Source organism: Salmo salar, chromosome ssa14 (assembly GCF_905237065.1).
Source record: "Salmo salar chromosome ssa14, Ssal_v3.1, whole genome shotgun sequence".
Taxonomy (NCBI): domain Eukaryota; kingdom Metazoa; phylum Chordata; class Actinopteri; order Salmoniformes; family Salmonidae; genus Salmo; species Salmo salar.
This window is the reverse complement of record NC_059455.1, coordinates 39,456,779-39,472,840: the sequence shown is the minus strand read 5'-3', so window position 1 is coordinate 39,472,840 and position 16,062 is coordinate 39,456,779. Positions and strand designations below refer to the sequence as shown.

Genomic DNA, 16,062 nt, shown 5'->3' with positions numbered 1-16,062 from the left:
ACTCTGTATTTGTCTCCTTTCACAGATGGAGGATGAGAAAAAGAAAGAGAGTGGGCGGATGGAGTGAAGGATGAAGGCTGGGTAGACAACTGAACAGAGACAGGCCCTATGCGGCAGTTCATTCGTTCATCGCCATGGGCTCTTGTCCTCCTCTCTCCTCCCCTGGTCTATACTCCCATCACAGGGTCATTTGGAGTGAGTGAGGCCCAAAAACAGAGCTTGTGAGTGGGCTGGCAATGCAGGAAGAAGTCCCTGCTGGTTACCAGCACCTCTGAAGCTAACGGCAAAATAAATCAATATGGAGAAGACAATGTTAGCCCACAGCCTAGGGGCCTGAAGACCTCCAGAGGAGAGGCCCATCTCAACCTTGCTCAGCCCCAGCCAAAGTTCCTGAGACTGGGCCTGGGTCCCTACCCGCACTGGGTGTGTGTGGTTCTGCTGCTGGAGGGGGCCTCCCAACAAACAACACATGATACACGCTCTCCTGAGTTATCGTTTCTTTTTTTGAAAGAATGCTTAAGGGGATATCCCTCTCTTTATTTCTCTTTTCTTAAAAATAAGATTGACATACTCCCCTACCTTCCCTGTGTTGCTGTGTGTAAATGCTGGCAGAAGGGTTCACATTTTGATTCAGACTTCAAATCCACTCACTGCTTATTCCCTGGGACACTTTTACATTTGACAAAGAGACAGTTTACACTGGTGTGCTTCCTCCAAAGCAGTATACAAACCACAACAACCACTAAAATTGACATTTTTTAAAACATATTTTTATTAGGCTCTTTATTGTTCAATTCCAATGTCTTTTTTTATTTGGCATGATCAAAGACCATAGACAGACGACTAAAACCCAGGCCCAGTAAAACCCATGTCAGATCTCCAATCAACACTGTTCCTTCATTCTGACCAGCTAGAAAAAATGGACGAAAAGGATCCTGGACAACACAAGACCACGAAAAGGATCCTGGACAACACAAGACCACGAAAAGGATCCTGGACAACACAAGACCACGAAAAGGAGCAGTACAGATGACTAGACACTCCCTGAAGAACACAGTACCAGCAGAGACACGCATACAGTGAGCGCCAAAAGTATTGGGACCGTGACACATTTTTTTGTTGTCGTTTTGGCTCTGTACTCCAGCACTTTGGATTTGAAATGATACAATGACTATGAGGTTAAAGTGCAGACTGTCATCTTTAATTTGAGGGTATTTTCATCCATATCGGATGAAAATTACAGCACTTTTTGTAAGTATTGGGACAAATTCACTTATATGTGTATTAAAGTAGTCATAAGTGTAGTATTTGATCCCATATTCCTAGCACGCAATGATTACATCAAGCTTGGGACTCTACAAACTTGTTGGATGCATTTGCTGTTTGTTTTGGTTGTGTTTGAGATTATTTTGTGCCCAGTAGAAATGAATGGTAAATAATGTATTGTGTCTGTTTGGAGTCACTTTTATTGTAAATAAGAAAATAATATGTTTCTAAACACTTCTACATTAATGTGGATGCTAACGTGATTACAAATAATCCTGAATGAATCCTGAATAATGATGAGTGAAAATGTTACAGATGCATAAATATCATATCCCCAAGTCATGCTTAACTTTCACCATTACAATAACAGAGGTTAGCATTTTTTTTGGGGGGGGGTAACATTTGTGTGTATGTTACTTTCTCACTCATCATTATTCAGGATTCATTCAGGATTATCCGTAATCATGGTAGCATCCACATTAATGTAGAAGTGTTTAGAAACATTATATTCTTATTTACAATAAAAGTGACTCCAAAATGACACATTACATCTGCACTTTAACATCATAGTCATTTCAAATCCAAAATGCTGGAGTACAGATCCAAAACAACAAAAAATGGGTCACTGTCCCAATACTTTTGGAGCTCACTGTATCTTATCTGGTAAGAACATACTTTTCCACTGTTACACACACTGACAGTACTTCTTTCCAATACTGAGCAATTCCCTGTAATTCCCTATAATTCTCTCTAATTTAAAAATCACATAAACAAAATTATACCTGTATAGCCCCCATCATAATATGGTTGTGAGAAGAAAACGAACACATAACCCACACATCCGCATTGCTCTCGAGGAGTATCTCTTTCCTTACATATGCACTGTACCCTGCTATTGTCTGGTAGTGTTATGTACTAGGACTAGCCCGTAATGGTGGGTCTCCATCACACCCCTTCTTTCTTGGTGAATGTGCCAGCTGTCTGTTATAAGGCTTTAGTGCCAAGCTACCATCGTAGTCACGGTAACACAGCGCCGTTGTTTACATCCAGACGGGCACAGCCTCAGACAAAATGGCCACCGCTCAGTTCCTCTGCCAAAGATGGCGGCCAGCGGTGTCTCTGTTCTAGCACCATCTGTGCGACCGTTACCTTGCCCGCCATATGGAAATCTAGGCTAATAGCATTTGCATATCCACTTGATTTAGTAAGCGTGGGTGCTGACAAAGCTAATTCCTCGTAAACATGCCGTAGAGGTGGTGAGTGTCTGTACGCTAAGTAGAAAGGCTTGTCACCGCTGTTCGTTTCCCTCGTGCTGTGTGTGTGTGTGTGTGTGTGTGTGTGTGTGTGTGTGTGTGTGTGTGTGTGTGTGTGTGTGTGTGTGTGTGTGTGTGTGTGTGTGTGTGTGTGTGTGTGTGTGTGTGTGTGTGTGTGTGATATTGTGTTTTATAGCTGTTAATGTGGCTGGAATAGAAGGAGTGATCTGGCGGTGTCATATGAGGCATGTGTGTGTCAGTCTGGGACATTCCCCCGTATGCAAATCACTCACTGTACAGAGAGACAGGGGCTTTCGTTAATCAAATGCCCCGGACACACACACGCTTATTTGCACGTATACACAGACATGCAATGCACACACATCACAGACACGCGTGGGCGCTCATTGGCACATGCGCACACACACACACACACACACACACACACACACACACACACACACACACACACACACACACACACACACACACACACGCACACGCACACACGCACCCAGACTGTAATTGGGGATTCCCAGGCCCAATGAACTCCAGACAGACCATAATAGCCTCATTACCATGCACATTGGTCTCTCATAGTGGGTCGTCTGGTTTCCATGGCATTGGACACAACTATATGTATAGAACCCAGTCGCCAAGCTGTGGTGTAACCGACTCTGCCATGACGGGATATAATAGAAGTGAGAGATGAAATGAGAAATGTAGGATGAGAGGGGATCGTTGTCTTTTGAGCTGATACTCTCCTTATTGCTAAAATACATCTCTGATAATATTGCTTCAAGCATCTCCTTGTCATTATTTTCAAACATGTCAGACAGATGGGGAAAAATAAGGGGAAAAATGCTCTTAAAATACATTTAAAAAACTCTTATGTGAGGCATAATTTCATAGCACATTTTCTCATCTGAGTTGTCTAGTAACTAGCCGGTACTGTCAATTCATTCAAATTATATAGTCTGGGAATTAGGAGGATAAAGATGAATGTCTGAAACATCCTCTGGCGCATTGTTCCCACAGTTATATTTAATTGAGCGTCTCAGTTTTTGGCCATTAATTAATTTGAGGCGAATGGTCTGAGCAGCTGAGCAACAATGCGGTCTTCGTATTTGCATTCGCCCATGCAGCTAGGCAGCTGCAGCAGTTAGCCCTGTACAGTTGGCTATACTGTGGGCAAAATGGCGGTCACGCGAATCATAGGGTCTGTCTGACGATCGTGGGAGCGGAGGGGAGGGGGCAGCGGAGAGGGGTGATGGGGGGGTACATTGGGTGGTTTTGGGGAGTCTGGGTGAGGGGGAGCGGAGGGGAGGGGGCAGTGGAGAGGGGTGATGGGGGTGGGGTACATTGGGTGGTTTTGGGGAGTCTGGGTGAGGGGGGAGACTGGGGGGTGATTTGGGGGTCTAGACTTGAGGGGTTGGAGGGCATGGGGGATGTGTTTCGGAGGGTTGAGCGTTTGGGGGGGGGTGTAACTGTCTTGTTTGCCCAGAAACTATTAATAGAGGGTCCAGGGAGGAGGGGGGATAGCATGTCTGGGTCTGAATATGTGAGTCATTTACATATTCAGTGCAGCGAGGGAGCCCATATGCTGTCCGACGACCCAGACATATACACAACCCCGGTCTCCCCATTAGCGGAACACAATCATCCTTCGCTCCTATCAAAGGATTACGCTTTTTTAAATGTGTGAAGGAACGGCCACGCTTTAACAAGGAGGGAGAACACACACCATCAGTCACAACATTACAGTAAAGAGCTCTAGTCTCATGTTGAATACATTAATGATATTCTGCATCATTCTGTCCAATCAGAGGACGGAAGACTGATTGGAGCCAATAGAAATGGATAATAAAACAGGAAGAGGAAGCAAGAAGGAGCGAAGTAGAGAGTTTACCCCTGCAATGCCAGAGAGGGAGAAATCAACCACACTATAAACTCTGAGAGAGGAAGGAGAGAGGAGAGGAGAGGAGAGGGGAGGAGAGGAGAGGAGAGGAGAGGGGAGGGGTACTGGTGAAATATGAAAGTGCTACGGCAGGTCGAGAATCTGTAATATAGAGACATACGTTTGTGCAATTCACAAACAATACAATACGACTTAATGAATACTCTCAGAGACAGTTAAAAACATGTCATTGACATCAATTCGACTGAGATGTTCAGTATTAGCAGTGAATACTGGACATATGACGTAGAAATGAGTTCTGATAGAGGTTTTGGTCTCTCGGTATGACAAAGGGAGATTGCTCTACAGTCATAGACCAGGGTAGTCTTGTGGCACACTAATCTGAGTATAGTGAGGATATCGCCAATGGAATTCATAGCGATCGCTCATTACGAAGTGCAAATGATTTAAGGCAGGGTTTGGGGGGCTCGCCCATACTAAAAGAGGGTTTAGAGAGTGATACTAAAATATGGTTTAGGGAGTTACACTAAAATATGGTTTAGGGAGTGATACTAAAATATGGTTTAGGGAGTGATACTAAAATATGGTTTAGGAAGTGATACTAAAATATGGTTTAGGAAGTGATACTAAAATATGGTTTAGGAAGTGATACTAAAATATGGTTTAGGAAGTGATACTAAAATATGGTTTAGGAAGTGATACAAAAATATGGTTTAGGAAGTGATACTAAAATATGGTTTAGGAAGTGATACTAAAATATGGTTTAGGGAGTGATACTAAAATATGGTTTAGGAAGTGATACAAAAATATGGTTTAGGAAGTGATACTAAAATATGGTTTAGGAAGTGATACTAAAATATGGTTTAGGGAGTTATACTAAAATATGGTTTAGGAAGTGATACAAAAATATGGTTTAGAAGTGATACTAAAATATGGTTTAGGAAGTGATACTAAAATATGGTTTAGGGAGTGATACTAAAATATGGTTTAGGGAGTGATACTAAAGTGGGTTTAGGAAGTGATACTAAAGTGGTTTAGGGAGTGATACTAAAATATGGTTTAGGGAGTGATACTAAAGTGGGTTTAGGAAGTGATACTAAAATATGGTTTAGGGAGTGATTCTAAAATATGGTTTAGGGAGTGATAGTAAAATATGATTTAGGGAGTGATAGTAAAATATGATTTAGGGAGTGATACTAAAGTGGGTTTAGGAAGTGATACTAAAATATGGTTTAGGGAGTGATTCTAAAATATGGTTTAGGGAGTGATAGTAAAATATGGTTTAGGGAGTGATAGTAAAATATGATTTAGGGAGTGCAGAGCTTGTGAGGGAAAGAACTCAGACAGCCAGACACAGAGACACAATGAGGATCTCCATAATGTCCTATATGAATACTGCTTTGTGCTGGTGATGGAGAGATGGACAGGGGGGTGAACAGGCTGGTCCTGGAGGTCTGGACTGGGAGCCTGGGAACGTCAAGTAAATATATGCAGAACAGGCAGGCACTGGCTAGACGGACACCAAGCCCAGAATGTCTCTGCAGCAGGTGAAAGAGGACCCCAGAGTTCAAGGGTCAAGGCCAAAGGGGGGACCGAGGGGCCAGTCTCTCTCTCTCTCTTTGTAAGTGTGTGTGCGTGTGTAGGGCCACCACTCTGTCTGGGTCTAGCTGGATGCTAATGAATGTACAGGGCTGTTTAATAAGCAGTAGCCATCTTTTGTTTGGCGATCAGAGCTCCTCTTTCAGATGAGGAGATGGTCAGACTGACTGCTACTGCAGAGATGGGAGTGAAGGGGTCCTCCATCCACTAGCGGTTCTGGGGGGGGCGGGGGGTTCAGTGCCCCTGTGACAACAATTTTGGACCCCCTTGTGGCCCCCCTAAATGTGGAGTATGAAATAATTTTTACATAACAAATTTTTTCTAGCGTTCTTTTTTTACATCCGTTATTAGACAGTGGCAACGTGGAACACTAATGATTATGAACATGGTCTTTTGCCTGCTAATGCCTGCAATGCAGTGAAGAAAACAATATGACAACAATAACGTCTAATGTAACTGGCCCCAGCTTGGCCCCCCCAGTTCAAATGGTCTCGAACCGCCACTGCCTCCATCATCTGCAGTCACTCAGACCCTCTGGAATAACAGACAGGCAGACTGCCTCAGGTTAGACCTCCCCTACTGAAAGTGTGAGATTGTTTTATGATTGACATTCTGATTTCAGGCATTCCGGAAACTTCCCTGACAGCAGGGTTGGGTAGGTTACTTTCTAAATGTATTCCGTTACTCCTCAACCCTGCCTGTCAGCTACTAAGACATGTTAGGAAGCACGTTATATGTGAAACATTTAGAATGCAGTGTGTTCCACCTGCCTGATCGATCCTGTAATAAGACATAAAACTGCATTGTATTGCATTCACTTTAAAACATGCACTATTAAAGGTCCAACCTGTAACAGATTAGTTTCTATGAAAAGCATTAGTAGAGAGGAGTCGCCCACACTCCGCCCTTACTCTCTCTTCCATCCAAACCATTCAGTTCAGCCTTCCCCTGCACTGTGAGTGCTGTACCTCTATAGCCTCATTATAATCCGTGGTAGGTCTTTAAGAGAGGACACCATTACCTCATCAGGATCTCTCCAAAGGGAGGAAGTGAGTGAATGGGTGAAGGAGGGCAGCTCTAACTCTCTCGCTTCTCTCCTTTATGCGTTGGGTTGTAGGCTTCATTAGCTGTGCTGAAAGGCACAACTCCTTCCCAGTCTGCTCAATAGGCCCATAGACCCTGTCTTACTATCCCTGAGTTTCAGAATAGTGTGTGTGTGTGTGGGCGTGCGTGAGCATATGTAGTGTCCCAACCTTCACACGCCACAATGCCTCAGATTCTCTCTCAGACTTAAATCAAGCCTAGCAGTGAGTCAGTCTTTCTCTCTCTGACTTAAATCAAGCCTAGCAGTGAGTCAGTCTTTCTCTCTCAGACTTAAATCAAGCCTAGAAATGAGTCAGTCTTTCTCTCTCTGACTTAAATCAAGCCTAGCAGTGAGTCAGTCTTTCTCTCTCTGACTTAAATCAAGCCTAGCAATGAGTCAGTCTTTCTCTCTCAGACTTAAATCAAGCCTAGCAATGAGTCAGTCTTTCTCTCTCAGACTTAAATCAAGCCTAGCAATGAGTCAGTCTTTCTCTCTCTCTTGTCTGTCTCAGCTCTCTCTTTCTTTCTGCCTTCACATTGACTGATTTTCTATATCAGCTCTCAGTCCTTATTCTTAAATCCTTGTTTTATTGATTCACACCTTTATTTTCGTCTCTACCTCTATTGTCTTATTTGGTCATCTCGTCCTCTATTGTCTTATTTGCTCATCTCATCCTCTATTGTCTTATTTGGTCATCTCATCCTCTATTGTCTTATTTGGTCATCTCATCCTCTATTGTCTTATTTGCTCATCTCATCCTCTATTTGCAAAATGGCAGATCCTGAAGAAATATCTCAGCCCAGTTTTGCTCATTCCTATGCAAATAGTTCACACACACATATATGCAGGCACGCGCCCAGACACACACACACACACACCCACCCACCCGCACGCACGCACGCACACACACACACACACACACACACACACACACACACACACACACACACACACACACACACACACACACACACACACACACACAGTCAGCTGGGCAGAATAAACCCTGATAAAGAAGAGTGGATTCATCCCAATCGTACGCTGTCTGTGGACGGCTATGTGGGGGCCTAGTCTGGCGAGTGGGAGGAGACGTGTGTAACGGTGGGTCCTGGGAGGTGATCAACAGTGGGATGATTAGCATGGCCAGCTGCCATTCATCCCTGGTTTTGTTCATTGTTACCAAACGGCATTAATGAGTCTAGAAACACATTGAGAGCTATTCTGATGCCGCCACAACTATCTCTGCTAATACCCACACCACACACACGTGAACATGCACATCCATGCACACCTCATACAGACGTAGGATGATGAAATGAGTTTTTCAGCTAGCTTCCCTAAGCCATTCCTCTCTTGCCTGAGACTCAAGTCGTTCTCTCCCTCATCTTCCTCTGTCTGTCAGTCAAGTTCAAATCAAATTTTATTTGTCACCTACACATGTTTAGCAGATGTTAATGCGAGTGTAGCGAAATGCTTGTGCTTCTAGTTCTGACAGTGCAGTAATATCTAACAAGTAATCTAACAATTCCACAACTACCTACTACACACAAATCTAAAGGGGTGAATGAGAATATGTACACATACAGTTGTAGTGAGAAGTTTACATACACCTTAGCCAAATACATTTAAACTCAGTTTTTCACAATTCCTGAAATGTAATCCTAGTAAAAATTCCCTGTCTTAGGTCAGTTAGGATCACCAGTTTATTTTAAGAATGTGAAATGTTAGAATAATAGTAGAGAGAATGATTTATTTCAGCTTTTGTTTCTTTCATCACATTCGCAGTAGGTCAGAAGTTTACATACACTCAATTAGTATTTGGTAGCATTGCCTTTAAATTGTTTGACTTGGGTCAAACATTTCGTGTAGCCTTCCACAAGCTTCCCACAATAAGTTGGGTGAATTTTGGCCCATTCCTCCTGACAGAGCTGGTGTAACTAAGTCAGGTTTGTAGGCCTCCTTGCTCGCGCACGCTTTTTCAGTTCTGCCCACACATTTTCTATAGGATTGAGGTCAGGGCTTTGTGATGGCCACTCCAATACCTTGACTTTGTTGTCCTTAAGCCATTTTACCACAACTTTGGAAGTATGCTTGGGGTCATTGTCCATTTGGAAGACCCATTTGCGACCAAGCTTTAACTTCCTGACTGATGTCTTGAGATGTTGCTTCAATATATCCACATAATTTTCCTCCTCATGATGCCATCTATTTTGTGAAGTGCACCAGTCCCTCCTGCAGCAAAGCACCCCCACAACATGATGTTGTTACCCCTGTGCTTCATGGTTGGGATGGTGTTTTTTGGCTTGCAAGCCTCCCCCTTTTTCCTCCAAACATAACGATGGTCATTATGGCCAAACAGTTCTATTTTTGTTTCATCAGACCAGAGGACATTTCTCCAAAAAGTACAATCTTTGTCCCCATGTGCAGTTGCAAACCGTAGTCTGGCTTTTTTATGGCGGTTTTGGAGTAGTGGCTTCTTCCTTGCTGAGCGGCCTTTCACGCTATGTCGATATAGGACTCGTTTTACTGTGGATATAGATATTTTTGTACCCGTTTCCTTCAGCATCTTCACAAGGTCCTTTGCTGTTGTTCTGGGATTGATTTGCACTTTTCGTACGAAAGTACGTTCATCTCTAGGAGCCAGATCGCATCTCCTTCCTGAGCGGTATGACGGCTGTGTGGTCCCATGGTGTTTATACTTGCGTACTGTTGTTTGTACAGATGAACGTGGTACCTTCAGGCGTTTGTACATTTCTCCCAAGGATGTACCAGACTTGTGAAGGTCTACAATTGTTTTCTGAGGTCTTGGCTGATTTCTTTTGATTTTCCCATGATGTCAAGCAAAGAGGCACTGAGTTTGAAGGTAGGCCTTGAAATACATCCACAGGTACACCTCCAATTGACTCAAATGATGTCAATTAGCCTATCAGAAGCTTCTAAAGCCATGACATCATTTTCTGGAATTTTCCCAGCTGTTTAAAGGCACAGTCAACTTAGTGTATGTAAACTTCTGACCAACTGTAATTGTGATACAGTGAATTATAAGTGAAATAATCTGTCCGTGAACAATTGTTGGAAAAATTATTTGCACAAAGTAGATGTCCTAACCGACTTGCTAAAACTATAGTTTGTTAACATGGAATTTGTGGAGTGGTTGAAAAACAAGTTTTAATGACTCCAACCTAAGTGTATGTAAACTTCCAACTTCAACTGTAAATATTTGGACGAGTTCATCCCCCAATTTATAATATTACTATTGTCTACACTCTGGATCACTCGAAAGTTAAAGAACTGTCCTCTGCACTGATTTATAGAAATGTGGTCTGGTGTGAGTTGAGTTGGAGCCCCCAGTTTAAATCTATCTGATGGACTCCCAGTGTAACCCCTGTTGACATTCAGAGGACTGATAGCATAGCACAGTTCACAGAATAGATTCTAGTACAGTATGTAAATCATAGATAGTCGTTGTTTATATGTTACTGTTCAGATTTTTGCATGTCTTTTAGTCTAGGTCACACCTTGCTCACAGGTTCTAAAAAACAATTAAAACCATGGAGGGAAAGAGGGAGGAGAGGAATGACTCAGAAATAGCGGCTTTGCTATCTGCAGTCGTGAGGGAGGGAAGGAGGGAGGGAGAAGGGGAGGGAGAGGGAGGGAGGGAGGGGGGAGGGAGGGGAGGGAGGGGAGCGCGCAGAAAGAGAGAGAGCACGCAGAAAGAGAGAGCACGCAGAAAGAGAGAGAGATCGTGCAGAAAGAGAGAGTTTAGAAAGAGGGGGGTGAAGTGAGAGTGTGAACAATGCTGTGGCTTGGTTATAGGATCCTCAGGGAGAGAAACACATAGTTCCCTGCTAAGTGAGTCAGGACTGGGCTGGCTGCATGGGTCTCTGTTCCGGCAGCAGAAAACTCAGCGCCTCACGTTGAAAGTAAACCTGCCTCTCTCTATTTGACCTAGGCCTGCATCATGCAGCAGGACTAACCATTTATGGTTCAGCTTCTTAATTATCCATGCATTCAGGATTCAAATGACAGAAGTGCTGGGCACTCTCTTAGCAACGGAATAAGCATTAGAAATAGTTATGTTGGTCTAGCCTACTATTCATGGTGCTCCTGAAGAGTAAAGGTTTGATTTCAAACCTGTAGGATTTGCATGCATGATATACAGTGTAGTGATGACATGTAGACAATAGTAAAGAGTAAACACAGTTAGGAAAGGTGGTTGAGAAATGTGTTAAATTACCTTGGAAACAGGTGTAGCTGTTTAATGGCTTCATAAACATAAGGAAGGAACACAACTCTGCTGGTGTTTTTAAACTGATGTAACATATTGGTTCACATCACTTTCCTTCCATTCTCATCTTCCAGTCCAAGTTCGCTTTGTGTAGTTTACATAAAGGACGTTCCAGGAGGTGTGTGTGTGTGTGTGTGCTAGACAAGCGTGCAGGCATATGTGTGTGTGTGTGTCTAACAGACAGTCCCTGACCCTTGACCCTAGCCTGCTGTGCGGCTGTAGTTCCCATAGTCATGGGGCCGTAGCCACACACGGGCATGCGCACACACAGCAGCTCTATTGGCCTAGCTGTCCCCCGGCCACCCATTCAGGACTCAGTCATGGCCACTTAAAGCACAGCAGACTGAGACGAGGTGTGATCCAATGACATGTATTTGTATAATGAGCGGGCCGCGGGGACGTCTTTGTTGGACGGACACAATATCAGGAACAGGAACAAAAAGAGAGGGACAGAGAGAGGGCGGGAGGAGACAGAAAGAGGGAGAGAGGAAAAATGGGAGAGAGAAATGGTGGGGAGAGCAAGAGAGAGGGAGAGAGAGAGAGAGGGTGGGGAGAGAAAGAGAGAGAGATAAAGAGAGAGAGAGAAAGAAAGAAAGATAAAGAGAGAGAGAGAATGGGCAAGCCCCCCTGATGGACATATTCAGCTCCTGTGTTTCCCCCTCTCTCTATTTCTTCAATACACACAGATGGACACTATCCCCATATCCACCAAAACACTTATTATTTCATAATTTCCTCAGATTAAATGACCACCAGAGAGCAGAGTGCAGAGTAACTTCTAATTGGACTTCATAATTAGACTAGTCTATCTGGAAGTACTGATAGAACAGCATTCAACACTCCTGACATGGATAGGAATCAGACAGTCTGAACTGAACCCAGACACGACCAGGATGATCCACTACGCACCCCTCTCCCCCAGTCCTCTCAACCCCAGTCTGGTGTGGGTGGACTACCCCATAACCACCCCTCTCCCCCAGTCCTCTCAACCCCAGTCTGGTGTGGGTGGACTACCCCATAACCACCCCTCTCCCCCAGTCCTCTCAACCCCACTCTGGTGTGGGTGGACTACCCCATAACCACCCCTCTCCCCCAGTCCTCTCAACCCCAGTCTGGTGTGGGTGGACTACCCCATAACCACCCCTCTCCCCCAGTCCTCTCAACCCCAGTCTGGTGTGGGTGGACTACCCCATAACCACCCCTCTCCCCCAGTCCTCTCAACCCCAGTCTGGTGTGGGTGGACTACCCCATAACCACCCCTCTCCCCCAGTCCTCTCAACCCCAGTCTGGTGTGGGTGGACTACCCCATAACCACCCCTCTCCCCCAGTCCTCTCAACCCCAGTCTGGTGTGGGTGGACTACCCCATAACCACCCCTCTCCCCCAGTCCTCTCAACCCCAGTCTGGTGTGGGTGGACTACCCCATAACCACCCCTCTCCCCCAGTCCTCTCAACCCCAGTCTGGTGTGGGTGGACTACCCCATAACCACCCCTCTCCCCCAGTCCTCTCAACCCCAGTCTGGTGTGGGTGGACTACCCCATAACCACCCCTCTCCCCCAGTCCTCTCAACCCCAGTCTGGTGTGGGTGGACTACCCCATAACCACCCCTCTACCCCAGTCCTCTCAACCCCAGTCTGGTGTGGGTGGACTACCCCATAACCACCCCTCTCCACCAGTCCTCTCAACCCCAGTCTGGTGTGGGTGGACTACCCCATAACCACCCCTCTCCCCCAGTCCACTCAACTGCAATTACCCCAGTCTGGTTGGTTGGATGACACCCTTACCACTCTTCTCCCCAGTAGCCCTTACCACCCCTCTCCCCAGTCCCCCCAACCCCAACAACAGGGGGACAGGGAGACAGGGGGGTGCCATAATTAAGCCTTGTGTCTGAAACAGTGTCTGCCCCAGTCTACATGGATTGTCAATGTCTGAAACTGTTTCTAGCCATGTATTGTGGTCTATGGCTGAGCCTCACTATTAAGTCCAACCCCTCTGCCAGGCTGTTACTGGTACTCACTCATCAGTATGTCATATCGGTCCCCAATAATGTTATGTTGTAAAGTACACATGTTGACATTCTGCCGTCCAGAAGAGTTGTGTTTGGTTGTTTGGTGCCTATGCACAAAACACATCTCTATCCCTATACTGCAAGCTTATATTTTTCCCACTTAGAGAGGAATTTAGGATCTGACTTAGATTTCTCTCTTTGTTGCACTGCATAAAATGTGACTCCAACCAGACATATTTTTTTTATTGATATTGTGCTTTCATGTCCTTATGGAATCTAGTCTATTGCATTTGGATATTGGTTTCTGGTCAAAATATGTAGATCTGAATTGAGATCTTGTTTTAAACTGGGCGTGGCTGTCTTTTATGATCGATCGTTATGACTGTTACTATTCCTTATTCGAAATGAACATAAACACACCAGGAAGTGATGTTAGCCTAATGGACATTGTGCAGTGCAGACAAGTCATAGGGCCATGACATTGCAAAAGCCAGACAGGAGACGTGTGTCTCTGAGTGTGTCTGTGATTGTGTCTGTGTTTTCCCAGAGGTGTCATTTTGGGGGTCCTAGCTGACTGCTCTTCCTCTAAACACCCCCATCCCAGACATAGAGGTCAGGGGTAGGGGGAGCCCAGACACACACACACACACACACACACACACACACACACACACACACACACACACACACACACACACACACACACACACACACACACACACAGGCTGTGTGTGCTGACCTGTGTCTATGTGCAGACTGAGGGGACAGACACACGATAACCGCAGGACTGACGGTAGGAGATGGGAGAGAAACACATGGACAGTGTGTTTCTTATGTGCATCACCACTTTCATTACCCACAGCACATACACACACATACAGCATCATCACCCTGCCATTGCAGTAGCCTGTATCAGCACCGCTATACTCCACTAGCATTCTGGACTGACAGCAATAGTATCTTACTGCATTTCTGTGTTCAAATAAATCTAATCAAATCTAATTTTATTTGGCACATGCACCGAATACAACAGGTCATTTTGGATGTCCTTGCCGTGAAATGCTTACTTACAAGCCCTTAACCAACAATGCAGTTTTAAGAAAATTGAGTTTAGAAAATATTTACTATATAAACTAAGGTAAAATATATATATATTTTTTATTGTCCACAGAGTGGTTTCAGTAGTATTTTAACAGCATTGAACAATTGAAAGACACACATATGATCTAACGCATTGTCTTTCTGTGTCCTTACAGACGAACATGTGAGCGTGAAAGAAGGAAGGCGCTGGATTGGACCAACCGGATCACAAGACCTTGTGGAGCTCTCCCATTGGTTCACCTAAGAAAAGAGCGGGAAAAAACACTCCTTTGACTTCAAGCTTTCTATGAAGATTCATGGGATGTTGAGTAAAATGGACATCTAAAACTGGACAAAATCCCAATACAGAAATTGCCTCTTCAATATTGCTATTTAATAATGATGTACACTCACCCCCGTTTATCATAGCTGACTGTTGCTTTCTGTTCTCTGAAACCATTCTATTTTTTTGTTGTTTCAATGATCACATATAATTAGTTTAGTCTTTTGAACAGATTTTTTTATGAAAAAAATCCGTGTGTATGTATAATATCTAATTGATGCTGAGTACGGTAATAATAGAACAGAGAAATATATCAATAAAACTGCTTTGTTTTCTGAAAGCATTTTGAATCTTTTTTTTTATATATGTCAAATAATGTTTTGACTCGTGGCTTTATTTAATTATCACCTCCTAAGAGTTATCTTTGTAATTTACAAATATTGTAACGCAAAGAAAACTACGTCTGTTTTGAATTCAAATTCCACTTCACATATCACATGCAATAGAATAAATATAGTAATCAGAGACTTTAACACCCAGTAGAACCCAGCTTCATAAATGAATACAGAATCTCAATGGATGAAAGGAATAGTAAAATCTCTATGGAGCTGACTCTGCCAGTCCAGCAAGCACCCAATACCAGTGGTGTAAAGTACTTTAGTAAAAATACTTTAAAGCACTACTTAAGTCGTTTTTTGGGGTATCTGTACATTACTTTACATTTTTGACAACTTTGACTTTTACTTCACTACATTCCTAAAGAAAATAATGTACTTTTTACTCCTGACATTTTCCCTGACACACAAAAGTACTCCTTACATGTTTAATGCTTAGCAGGACAGGAAAATTGTCTAATTCACTTATCAAGAGAACATCCCTGGTCATCCCTACTGCCTCTGATCTGGCAGACACACTAAACACAAATGCTTCGTTTTTAAATTATGTCTGAAGTGTGCCCCTGGCTATCGGTAAATTTAAAAAATAAGAAAATCGTGCCATCTGGGTTGCATAATATACGGAATTTAAAATGATTTATACTTTTACTTTCGATACGTAAGTATATTTTAGTGATTACATTTACTTTTGATACTTGAGTATATTTAAAACCAAATACTTCTTAGACTTTTACTGGGTGACGTTCACTCTAACTTGAGTCATTTTCTATTAAGGTATCTTTACTTTTACTCAAGTATGACAATTGGGTACTTTTTCCACCACTGCCCAGTACCTCCCCAGCGGAGCCTCAGTGAGGTGGGTTACTACCCCTTCAGTGACCTGGGTGA

At 43.8% G+C, this 16,062-nt stretch overlaps 1 long non-coding RNA gene across 1 annotated transcript in view; it reads left to right on the top strand.

The window, feature by feature from the left end:
• The window catches only part of LOC106569685 (uncharacterized), a 43,675-nt gene extending 28,556 nt beyond the window's left edge, over positions 1-15,119 (top strand). Inside the window, exons 3-4 of the long non-coding RNA XR_001320537.2 lie at positions 26-1,251; positions 14,673-15,119. This is a non-coding gene — a long non-coding RNA (uncharacterized lncRNA). The remainder of the gene's footprint in view (positions 1-25; positions 1,252-14,672) is intronic.
• The last annotated feature ends 943 nt before the right edge of the window (positions 15,120-16,062 follow it).